This window comes from Periplaneta americana, chromosome 1, assembly GCF_040183065.1.
Source record: "Periplaneta americana isolate PAMFEO1 chromosome 1, P.americana_PAMFEO1_priV1, whole genome shotgun sequence".
Lineage (NCBI taxonomy): Eukaryota > Metazoa > Arthropoda > Insecta > Blattodea > Blattidae > Periplaneta > Periplaneta americana.
Genome location: NC_091117.1, coordinates 10,793,294 through 10,805,402, shown reverse-complemented (window position 1 = coordinate 10,805,402; position 12,109 = coordinate 10,793,294). Strand labels below are relative to the sequence as shown.

General features: G+C 35.1%; 1 protein-coding gene across 2 annotated transcripts in view; it reads left to right on the top strand.

Moving 5' to 3' along the window:
* The first annotated feature begins 2,376 nt into the window (after positions 1-2,376).
* Dus1 (Dihydrouridine synthase 1) overlaps positions 2,377-12,109 on the top strand; it is a 230,224-nt gene continuing 220,491 nt past the window's right edge. The window contains exon 1 of one of the 2 annotated variants that reach the window (XM_069833200.1): positions 2,377-2,496. The gene's annotated coding sequence lies outside the window, so the exon portion shown is untranslated. Of the gene's footprint in view, positions 2,497-2,745; positions 2,869-12,109 lie in introns of those variants that run through there. The other variant, XM_069833290.1, reaches the window with a different exon arrangement.

Sequence of the window (12,109 nt, the reverse complement as noted above, 5' to 3'; positions counted from 1 at the left end):
TTTTTGTTCCGGGGACAACAACTTGGGCACAAATTTCGCAGCCACTCGGTTCATGTTCAAATCATCACGCAAAATTGCATGTGCAGAATCTTTACTCACTCCAACCTCTTCGGCAATCTCCCGCACGGTCAAACGACGATCTGCCATCACCAAATTTCGCACCCTCTCAACAACAGCTGCACTCCGAGCAGTTTAGGACCTGCCACAACGCTGCTCACTCTCCGCTGATGTGCGGCCATCTTTGAATCGGTTGAACCACTCCTTAATTTGTGTTACACCCATCGCATCTTCCCCAAACACCTGCTGAATCTTACGAATTGTTTGACTTTGAGAATCATGAAGCTTTTGACAAAATTTGATGCAGTATCTTTGCTCAGTTCGTTTAGTCATCTTGCGAGAAAACTAAATCCGACAAACACTTAGAACAGCACCTTACTTGGCGACCACCAGCCAGTGACTGGCACAAGCGAATGTGGTGAAATAATTCAAGCATGCGCATTACGGTTCCTCCGTCCACCGTGCACAGTGGCGCCGCCTTAGAATCACTACTTTGCGCGGGAAAATTTAAGGTCGGATACTTTTTAGACAGGCCTCGTATATCGCCCTACTTCAACTAAATTATTACAAAATGCCAGAAATTGCTGGAGAGGTGACTAACTACAAAACACAGTTTTTAATATTGCAAGTTTTCCTGGTGTGCTCTGCTGTGTGGATAAGTCATGTACGAATTCAGTCTTCTACTGGCAGGATGCATTTTATTTATTAGTTATCTCCTCCTATGCTTGGTTTGTTGTTTACTGCATCAGTCTTTTATTTTTAATTGAGTGGGTCTGCCAGAGTTGCCTAAACCACAAATACACTGAAAAGGGTTATTGAAGTCTAAACTTAGACGTAGTTTTTTTTTTTTTTAATTATATGCTCTCAATAGGAAATTATTTCTCCTTTACTATGATCTAATATTTATCTACTACAAGTACTCTGGTACACATATAAATGATTTATTTACAGTCATTCTATGCAGAAATCAGAGGCTTAAAAATTTGTGGCTTAGGCAAGTCTGGCACTGAGCCACTCAATTATTGTATCATTTTATAATTGGTGAGTAATTGAAAGCGGGTTCTTTGTGAAGTCATCGAAATTCCTCCTGCATTTAGCAGCCATTGTTATTAATATTATTGATATGAATACTTATTTATTTTTATTATATTCATCAAATAGACAACAGCAATACAAATAAATATTTGTCAACATTATCGGCAGCAGAAGTAACTTCTTATCTAATGGATAGTTATTTTATTTGTAGATTTGCTTTTGGAAACATATGTGTTTATCCATTAGATAAAAGTTATCTGATACATTATCCCAAGTTTTATGCAAATGGATCTAATTTTATATATTGGCTAAATACCATATAATACGTGTTTACAGTGTGCTAGTTTTATTTTCTCTTTAGTCTGCAGCTATGCTATCTGCAACCTGCAAAATAGTTCCAAAGAATCTCTTGGACAGTTACTACAATGACCAATTATTTGGCCAATTGCAATATCGCAACATGGAAACATGATGCATTTGAACAGTTTGAATTTTTTTTTTAATGCCTTTTGTAGTACAACAATTTCGTGCTCACAGTACGAATTAAATTTCGGAGCCCCCAAAAAAGTTATTTATATATTTTTTCTATTTATTCCATGATTTAGACTGCATGGTATACGATGGCAGTGGCATTAATAACTGTCATGTGCACTGTTGTGAAGTAATGGTTAGCACATCTAACCGTGAAACAAGCAGGCCCAAATTCAAATCCTGGTTGGGTTTTTTTTTTCGGGGCTTTCCCTCAACCAGTTGAAGCAGAATTGCTGTGTAACTTTCGGCGTTGGACCTTGGACTCATTTCGCTGTCATTAATTCACATATCATCATCCATAGGTACCATAGCCCGGATTAAGTTCACGGTGCAATGTGCTGTACTTGTACAAGAGCAAGGCCTTTTGGCTACCCAGCCATGCACAATAAGTTGGAGTTACAGCCTTCGTATACTCCGTACAAGAAAAAAAAAACCGTCATAAGCTTTTCCTGAGATAAAAACAACCTAATCTATTCCACGCGTATCGGTAATTTTATCGCATTGTACGTCGTGTGCATTTATAGATTGGGATTGACAAAGTTTTAACATTGTAATTTTACCATCTCTCGGTTACCAGGAAAGTTCTCATTCTTTTAAGCAACACAATTTGACATAATCATTTTTCTTGCAAAGAGTGCTTACTGCATAGGTAAATGTACACCTGAAATGTAGCTTTCCTGATTAATGAATTGTATCGACAACTTGACGTTAGTGATATTCGGTTAATAGATGGCAGTCATTGCACGAGTTGCACTATGACCAACATTTCTATCATTCGTCAAGTGATATAGGTGAAACTGGAGAAATAGGGTCCATCAACCTTCAACAAAAGTACGTGACATCCGTGAAAAGCAGCATACTTCCACTTAGGAGGTAAGTGTAAATGATAATTGCATCATTTTATTTTAATGAATTTCATAAACCTATTTATGTTTATGTAAAATGTCTTACAGAAACTTGAAGGTGAGGTGAAGTCATGTATGTGAAATGTTGGAAATCAATGTTGCCAACCTATTCGAATAAAGATATTCGTGGCCAACTTTGTGGACACGTGCAAGGTTACTCATTGAATCGTATGTGTCTAATGGTGTAAAAAGTTAGGTTATGTACCTTTCATGAATAAGTGAAGCTTTCATATGATAATTTAGACCTATAATTTACATCGTGTAGTAGTTTGTGAAAATACGCGGTTCTACTGAACAATATGGACTTACCGGCTTTTGAAATATCCCGTGATACAAACAGGTAAGATACCCAAAATCTTGTTATGTTAGGATTTTGTAGTCTTCAATAACTTGTCAGTGTGTTTATGCTAGAAAGTTTCCTTTTTTACTCAATGACAGGTACTAAACTGACGTAAGGAATATAGTCTTGATGCTCCATAAACTTAGAATGATATTCTCCAGAAGAAATATACGGAGAGCTGAACTAGACCTAAGAAGACATCTGTTTTTGTCCTCTATTTATTAACAACAATACGCAAGAGATCCAGGACGCAGTTCTACAGAAACGGACCATTTTCATAGTAATTCGTTCTGGACCTCTCGCTTGTCATTTAATAATTAATAAAGGGGGCGAAGAGAGATGTGTCTTCTCTGGTGTAGTTCGTCTTGGGAATTATTACTAGATTCCCATATCATAGGAGTATTTCTTTACAATTGCGTTGCCACGTTAAGGTATACAAATGTATTTACGTACCTTGCTTCAAGTCGAGTCGTGTGTCGTAAACAAAAGATCATCTGACATCAGATTTGCGTTTTGTTATGGATTAGATTGGTTAAATGATTGAATAGCTAAGTGACATGGGGCGATGTATGTGACGAAGGATGACATAAATAGGTTTGTGAAATTAGTTGGGATATTTAAGTGACATGTGACCTGTGAAAAGGTTTCAATGATTTAACTACGTTTTCTCTCCGGTGTGTCTGTCTTTGATATATCAGGTCTGTTTCAGCTGTGTATCTAATGTTCTGGATTTAACAATGAAGTCATCATCCTTCTTGCTTCCCAATATTTTGATGGAAGGTCCATAAATGTCCTAAGAGTTTCACAACTAGCCAGGTGCTCCATCTCCATGTCCTCTTCTCTGGTGCACAGTATGCATTTAGGTGAATTCAGTACTCCAATACGATGGAGGTGTTTACTGAGGCAATCATGACCAGTAATCAATCTAAACATGGCCACGGCAGATTTTCGAGGTAGGCTAGATCAGGAATTAGTTTTGGATCTTTGAGTGATTCTTTCCATTTTGAATTTTGATGTTTTGCCTGTTCGCTGTTATTCTTTTTATGACTCGTTTTATTGATTCATATGGGCACTTGAAATTTGTTTTTAAGTTGATTTTAGTTCCTTTCTTTGCTAACATATCTGCTTTCTTGTTACCGTTCAGTCCACAGTGGGCCGGGATCCATTGGAAGACCACTTTTTTATTTAGCATTTGAATTTGGTTTACCATGCAATGAATTTATTTTACTTTTTCCATTTTAGGGGATGTAGTTGAGCTAATGGACTGGATTGCAGCTTTGGAGTCAGACAGGATGACTATGTTTTTGCACTGGTTTAGCCAAACAAATACATTTTGAAGTGATGTATAAATGGCTTCAACTTCGCCATCAAAATTTGTTGTGTACTTGCCAACATTTTTATAAAGAGAAAAGTATTGACAAGTAGCTCCTGCTCCAGCTCCTTCATTTTGATCCATGAGAGATCTATCAGTGTAAATGTACAACCAGTCCTTTTGTGGATATTTTCTATTAATTGTTTGTAGGGCAATGGCTTTTACTACTTCTGTGTATGCCAATATTGATCTCACTATCGATTTGCAAGTTCTCACTTTTGCCTCATTTCTTAGATGTTTGTTACGCCAAATGTTATCTTTCAAACAGCCTGAACTTCTGTTAGATTTTTGTTAAGTTGAAATAAGTACATGAATTTTAATTTAAGACATTTAAAAATTCTGCTCAAAATTCAGTCTCTCTATCATACTGTAAATATTACTTCTGAACTGTCCACCTCGAACTACTGGCAGACATCTACGTGATGAATTGCGAAAGAGATCGTTTGAATCCTGGTGTCAGTTACCTCATAAGGGGAAAGGTGTAGTCATCTATGAAGAATATCCAAGAGCCAATTCATGGATCAGCACCAAAAAGAATTTGTCGTCTTCGGAATATATTAATGCAGTCAAGATGTCCTGCAACCTTACTGCAGTGCGCTCCGTTCCTGGCAGAGCTTTCAGCACGACACGTTGCCATCAACCAGGCTGCAACGAGACAGAAACTCTTGGCCACGTGTTGGGCTTTTGTCGGAAAAGAGAGTCATTGCATAACAGGCATCATAGAGTCCGTGGAGCTATCGCCTGTCTTCTTCGGAACAAGGGTTGGGAAGTTCATGAAGAGGTCCACTGCATTTCTGAAGACGACTCTCACAGAAGAGCGGATATAATAGCAATAAACAGGCAACAACAAAAGGCTATTATCACAGATCCAACTATACGCATGGAGAGAGATCTAAACCAAGCTCATCAGGTTGATCAGGAAAAGAGGGCCATTTATGAACCTTGTATTCCCTACCTTAGTGCCAAGTATAACATCCCTCTCTTCAATTGGTCAGTGACAGGTTTATTTTTTGGTGCTCGGAGTTCTTTACCAAAATTTACATATAATTTTTTAAAACAATTATCAATATCATCTTTTGAAATCTAGAAAATCATCTCGCAAATTCTTAAAGATTCCCTGTAGATTATACAGTTTCATTTATACCACTCAGAAGGTTAAATAAAATCTTTTATTTATAAGTATAATTTTATAGTCATCTTCTAAGATTTTATTTTATAATTGATAATCAGTGGTGCTTAATTATTACATTTCATTTTTATAACAATATTCCTATTTAATTGATTATATTTGTTTGCTATTAATTTCCGGATCCTCGTGGTCATCCTTAATTAAGGCCGGACGAGTTATTTCTCTCTCTCTATCAAGAATGTTTAACAATCGTGTCAAAATTAAACAAATTGCCGTAGATCTACAGGAAATAAGCTAGTCTACTCTAAAGATGTAAGACTACTACTAACATCTTTATATCTGAAGATATACATATACACAAATTCGTTTTGAAGAAAATACCAAATGCAATATCGGGGTGGAATATCATCCCTGGCTATAATAAACAGCATATGAGTAGACATAACTTATATTTTTGCAGTGGAATGGAAATACACGGAGTGTAAACGATATAAACTGCCAAAAAAATGCTGATTTATAAAATAAAACCTTCAATAAGGATGACCACAAGGATCCAGAAAACAAATACATATATAGAAGTTGAAAATGAAAGAATGAAAATACATACAATAAATTTCAAAAGAAAATTAAAGTCAAGATTCAAATTCAAATTCAAATTTATTTACAATTTACATTTGAAATGAATACATATGTATAGATACCCGAAATGAGCATATGCTCGTGCTCGGGTACAGTCCAGTAGTCTACATAAATTTTACAGAGATCAAATAATAATGCTGATGATAGAAATAATAGTAACAATAAGAATAATAATAATAATAATAATAGAATAATCGTGACAGAAATGATACAAAGATTGTAATACAAAATAACTCATTAATAATAATAATAATAATAATAATAATAATAATAATAATAATAGTGATAAAACAAAAATATTTACAATAATAAAATAAATACTAAGACAGATAAAATAAAATATAAAACCACTAGCGAGAGTTAACACAACTTAAATAAGCATATAATAACCGGAAAAAAATGACGAACTCGAAAATCAACAGAAAAGTTTGTTGTATCACAGACGACAGCAACCGCCGTATTGACATTGTGTTGTGCATTAATGATAGTAGTGGGGAGCTGAAAGTCTGCGTAACTGCCGTTCTCTTCGAATCTTCTCGTACAATCATGGGACGGTAATGCTGCAAAAACAAAATGTCTACGAATCAAAAAATGAAATGAAATCATATTACTTGAAATAGAGATGAAATTGCAAAATTTGAATTGAATTCTTCAGAATTTGTCTAGGGATTTTCTCAGTGTTGTAAAATCTGAATCCCATTGATTTTGAAAGGTTATAGGTGTATCTGGAGATGGTACCACGAACTCCAAAAAGAAGTCCGTGTACTGACCAATGATTATACTGCTTGCTAAAGTGAGGAATACAAGATTCATAGATGAGTCTCTTTTCAACATCAGTAAGTTTTGGCTGTTGTGCATCTCTTTCAAACCTAATAGTCGGGTCTAGTATTGTTCCTGTGTTGTGTTCCTATCAATGACTACAATATCTGCTCGTCCTGTTGAATCATTCCGAGATACAATGCACTTCTTCATGGACTTCTAATCCTTGTTGTCTTAGGATGTCCTTACCCTGTGATGGCGATTGTTCCGCAGTAACTCAGTCTTTCGGCAGAAACCCAACACATGTCCTAGTGTTTCAGTCTCGTCACAGCCTGGGTGGCAGTAGCGGGTTATGTTGTATGCTCTACCTGGGACTGACTGTACTGCAGAAATGTTGCATGACATCTTCACCGCATTAATATGTTCAGATGATGACGCCTTTTTTTATTGAATATCCAAGCATTTGTCTTAGGACATTCTGTATAAAAACTGACTTCTTTACCCTTAAGTGGCAGTTGATACCATGAAGAAAAATATCTTTTCCTTGGGATTTCTCGCAGTTGCTGTCCTTTCTTTAAGTTCGAAAATTCATTTTCAGATATATTAAGATTAGTTAAAGGATGTTGTCTTTCTTTGTTAAGATCCCTGACAAAACTTAAATATATATTATTTTAAAGTACCGAAGTACATATGATATTTCCTTGCAGATATTCTGCGTCATCATACGATGAAAGAGTAATGGAACGGAGAAAAATTCTCTCCGGCACCGGGACTTGAACCCGGGTTTTCAGCTCTACGTGCTGATGCTTTATCCACTAAGCCACACCGGATACCCACCCCGGCGTCAGACAGAATCGTCTCAGTTTAAGTTCCAACTCTTGGGTTCCCTCTAGTGGCTGCTCTCTGCACTACGTCATAGATGTCTATGAACGTAGGACTGAAGTCCACACATGTGCTGAGGTGCACTCGTCGGATCCCGGCCAACTAGTCACTCATAACTTCAGCACATGTGTGGACTTCAGTCCTACGTTCATAGACATCTATGACATAGTGCAGAGGGCAGCCACTAGAGGGAACCCAAGAGTTGGAACTTAAACTGAGACAATTCTGTCCGACGCTGGGGTGGGTATCTGGTGTGGCTTAGTGGATAAAGCATTAGCACGTAGAGCTGAAAACCCGGGTTCTAATCCCGGTGCCGGAGAGAATTTTTCTCTGTTCCATTACTCTTTCATCGTAAAACTTAAATAGATGTAATTTACATGTAGAAGTTGAGTGCATATATTAAAGGATTGAATGCTATCTTGCCACTCCGCATAAATAACTGAAGAAAAAATGAAATATTTTTTTTTTTCTGTAACTGTCAAGGTTTTCCTAGAAAAAGATGTGTTTTGTGAGTCCAACTTTTTTAAAAAGAAAATAGACAGTCACTAGTTACTCTGCTGGATACAAACACTGAAGCATTCGTTTATTACTCTGTTGTGTATTGGTATATGTTGGGTGCAAGGTCATTGACAGTGGTATTCACGTTCAGTCGAAATTCAAACAAATATTAGGCTACTATCAATCTTAAAAACATGGTATTTTACAAATTAAAAATGAAATTATGAGAAATAATATTTCACTGTTCATTTTTTAAATTTTATTTGGTTATTTTATGACGCTGTATCAACATCTAGGTTATTTAGCGTCTGAATGAAATGAAGGTGATAATGCCGGTGAAATGAGTCCGGGGTCCAGCACCGAAAGTTACCCAGCATTTGCTCGTATTGGGTTGAGGGAAAACCCCGGAAAAAACCTCAACCAGGTAATTTGCCCCGACCGGGATTCGAACCCGGGCCATCTGGTTTCGCGGCCAGACGCGCTGACCATTACTCCACAGGTGTGGACTTCACTGTTCAGTACACTGATATGTACTGTCTGTATAATTTTCTCATTTTCTATCTTTTAAATTTACATCCTATTTTATGTCCTCCCTCACTACAATCAAGGTGTGAACAATCAAGGCCATCACTCAAGAATGACTGTACTGTTTCTGTTGCTGTATTGTGCATTTCAACTGTATATTTTATTATTTCTCCAGTGCCTTATCGATACGTTAATAACTAGAGTCCGGATTTTTATGTAATATTTATCCTAAACATATATATAAAACCTCAAAATATGTACAGTAGCATTAAAAAAATATCTGACATACGATTTTATGATAGTGTAAGCGAACGTTCTAACCATAAGATAAGTCAGACAAAAAAAAAATAACAAATTGACGCACTTTGAATCAGTTCTGCTAGTTCTCAATAGGTTGCACCATTATTGGGGCGATTAAAAAATCGTCAGAGAAAATGATTATGTAGATTAATCATCAAATTATTCTCATAATTGACAATATCAGCGATTTCCAGCTAAACCCAGTGTTGTTTTACAATCAGTAGAGTGGGATGAAATATTAAATTCTTTAATGCAGATGTCTTTGTGTACGAATGGCGACACTGACTATTACTTTCGCCATCTATTCATAGAAGTAATAACTAAAGGAGCCACACTTACACCAATAAATTATCGATCACTATCAATTAATAAGGACAGTTATCTTTGAATGACTGTGTAATAATATGTTAGGATATATGAAAATTGCAGAGGAAGTTAGACATAAATTGTGTTATTTATTTAAAAAAGTACTACACCCCAACTCTGGCTACTAGCAACAGGCATCTATAATGAACACCGATCAAAATACTCCTCATTTCTCGTGAAAAACAACAACTGAATAGACTACAGTGGACTATAGTGGATTTTATGTTGTCAGAAAACAGCTGGATACATTAAGAAGATTGATTTAAAAAAGTAGTTTAATTTTAACCCTTAAATTGGCAAAGTATCCTATAGGACACAACAGGTTAATAGGCTATATGCTGTAACTCGAATAGAACAATAGAAAAAAGTTGGTAGGAAAATTAAAATTTCACAATACTATAATATTGCACAACATATAAAAAATGGACATTGCGATAGTAGATTGAACATTTTGATTTGTGGACATTTCTATATATTGGACATTTTTAACAGACAGTCAATTTAATAAACTAGACCGCAAACAAACCTCAAATGATATGTACGTTTTTTAATACACAGTAATAAAAGTAAATAGATATATTATATTCAAATATTTTGTGCATGTATAATGTCTCCAGTATAATACAACTAGCACAAAATAGCAACAATATTGAATCATACAATATACATCCATATCCAAAATTATTTACTTTTTATTACTTTGTTTACATTTTCCGAATATACAAAATAAACTTTAATTCAATTTTGAAATTAAATTAAACAATTGAGTAAGGGACAAACTAGGAATTAGCAACAAAACTAAAGGATGCGAAATACTCTCAACAGATCTACACGAAATAAAATATTTCTTCCAACGATTTAGATTCTGGAAAAGTCCCCATAACACTTATAGCGTTCCCTCGTTGAATGGCAATACTAATTCTTTGGTGGAGGAAAGCCGTAGAGCGAGAGTCACCGTTAAGTGCTGATAAATACTTGCCCATATCAGAAGTTACAACTTCGCCTCGGAACACTATGGGCCCATAGATTCTACGGCGAAAACGACAAAATTATATCTATCCAGAAGATCGAGATACTTATTGCGTTTAATTGTAACAGCAGATGCAGCGGCTGACCCAGCGAGTTTAGAAGTTTTGGGCAAATAAGAAGAAAGGAAGGTGTTATAACAAGTGGTATCCCATAAAAGTGATTTGCCTTGTTTGCGATAGTTGTTTTCTTTACAGTCCGACATGGTTTACTAAACTAGTGTGAGAAATGAAGTTTGCCAATTTAAGGATTAACTAAATAAGATTAATTCTATACAAATTACAGATTTATGTGTGTCACGATATATTTTTTGATGCGATTTTAAAGTAATGAATGAAGCATAGTGTGCTACAGGATATTCCTACAATATTTTCAGGAGTTGAAGTTCTGTTGGTAATAGTATGTATTTATGCACCGAAAATGATCTCTCCATATCACATGAGGTTATTGGTGCATATTTAAACAAATGCATGTGGCAGACACCAATGTCTTTTGTAGGGTTCCGCGTTTTTTTTTATGAAGATCTGGACAATAATAAATAAAATGGCGTAACCCCGATTTTTTTCAAGGAGTGCTTCGAATTTTTTCACCGACTACCTAAGTGGTTATCTTGTCCTGAATGCTGAAATATTGTCTCATGATGTACCGACAACATTGAATTTAAAATTATATAAATAGTTTTATAATTTAGGATGTAGCTGCAATAAGGGCCCATAGCCCCATAGGTCCTTTTTCCGGAGAATGCATAAATCGATTCTCCGTAGTTTCTTTGTTATACCCACAAAGTTTCGTTGAGAAATTTTGAACAGTAATGCAGGTAAACCTGTTTATTTTAATATATGTTATAGACCCTGCAATGTTTTTAAAAATTTCAACTCTATATATCTCAGAACAGCATTTTGGAGTATGGGCCCTTATTGAAGCTGCTTCCTCAATTTCGTTTTAGTTTTTGCTGAAATATTGATTAATTTTTTTACAAGACATAATTAAATTACACTTGGCATGGATGTTAATTTTATGTAAAATAATAATAATAATAATAATAATAATAATAATAATAATAATGACTTTATTTATCCTGCCAGAGTTAAGACCGCAGGCCTTCTCTTACACTCAACCAGGATTAAAACTTGCTTACGTAGGTGAACATACAACTGGATCGGAATTAAGTAATTACATACTGATACAATTTAGGTACATAATGAGATCAAAAGAGGTAGTTACATAAAATTTACCTCATAAAATAAAAATAAACATAGTGGAATACATATTAATCTTGTTAGAATCAAATACGAATCACATAAAAACAGAAGCCGATAATTCAATAAAAAATGTACACAGTAAAAATAAAAATAAACACATTAGAATACATATTAGTATTAGATTACAATTAAGTAGGATTCACATAATTAAACCAGAAACCGACAATTGAATAAAATGTACACAAAAAATAGATTAATAATAAAAAACAACACAGTGGGATACATATTGGCGTTAAGTGATAAATAAACACGATTTAGATAATAAAAATAAGAAAAAAAATAAATAAATACAGTGGAACACATTCCATTAAATATTTGCAACGCGTTAGGTCTGGCAACTCATCATAAGATATTTTTATAATTTACATTTAAAGGAAATTAAAGTTCGGCAGCCCTTGACTTCAGGCGGCAGAGAATTCCAGTGACGAGAAGTAGCAACAGTGAAAGATGAAGAATAAAGGGATGATGTGTGCAGTGATATTT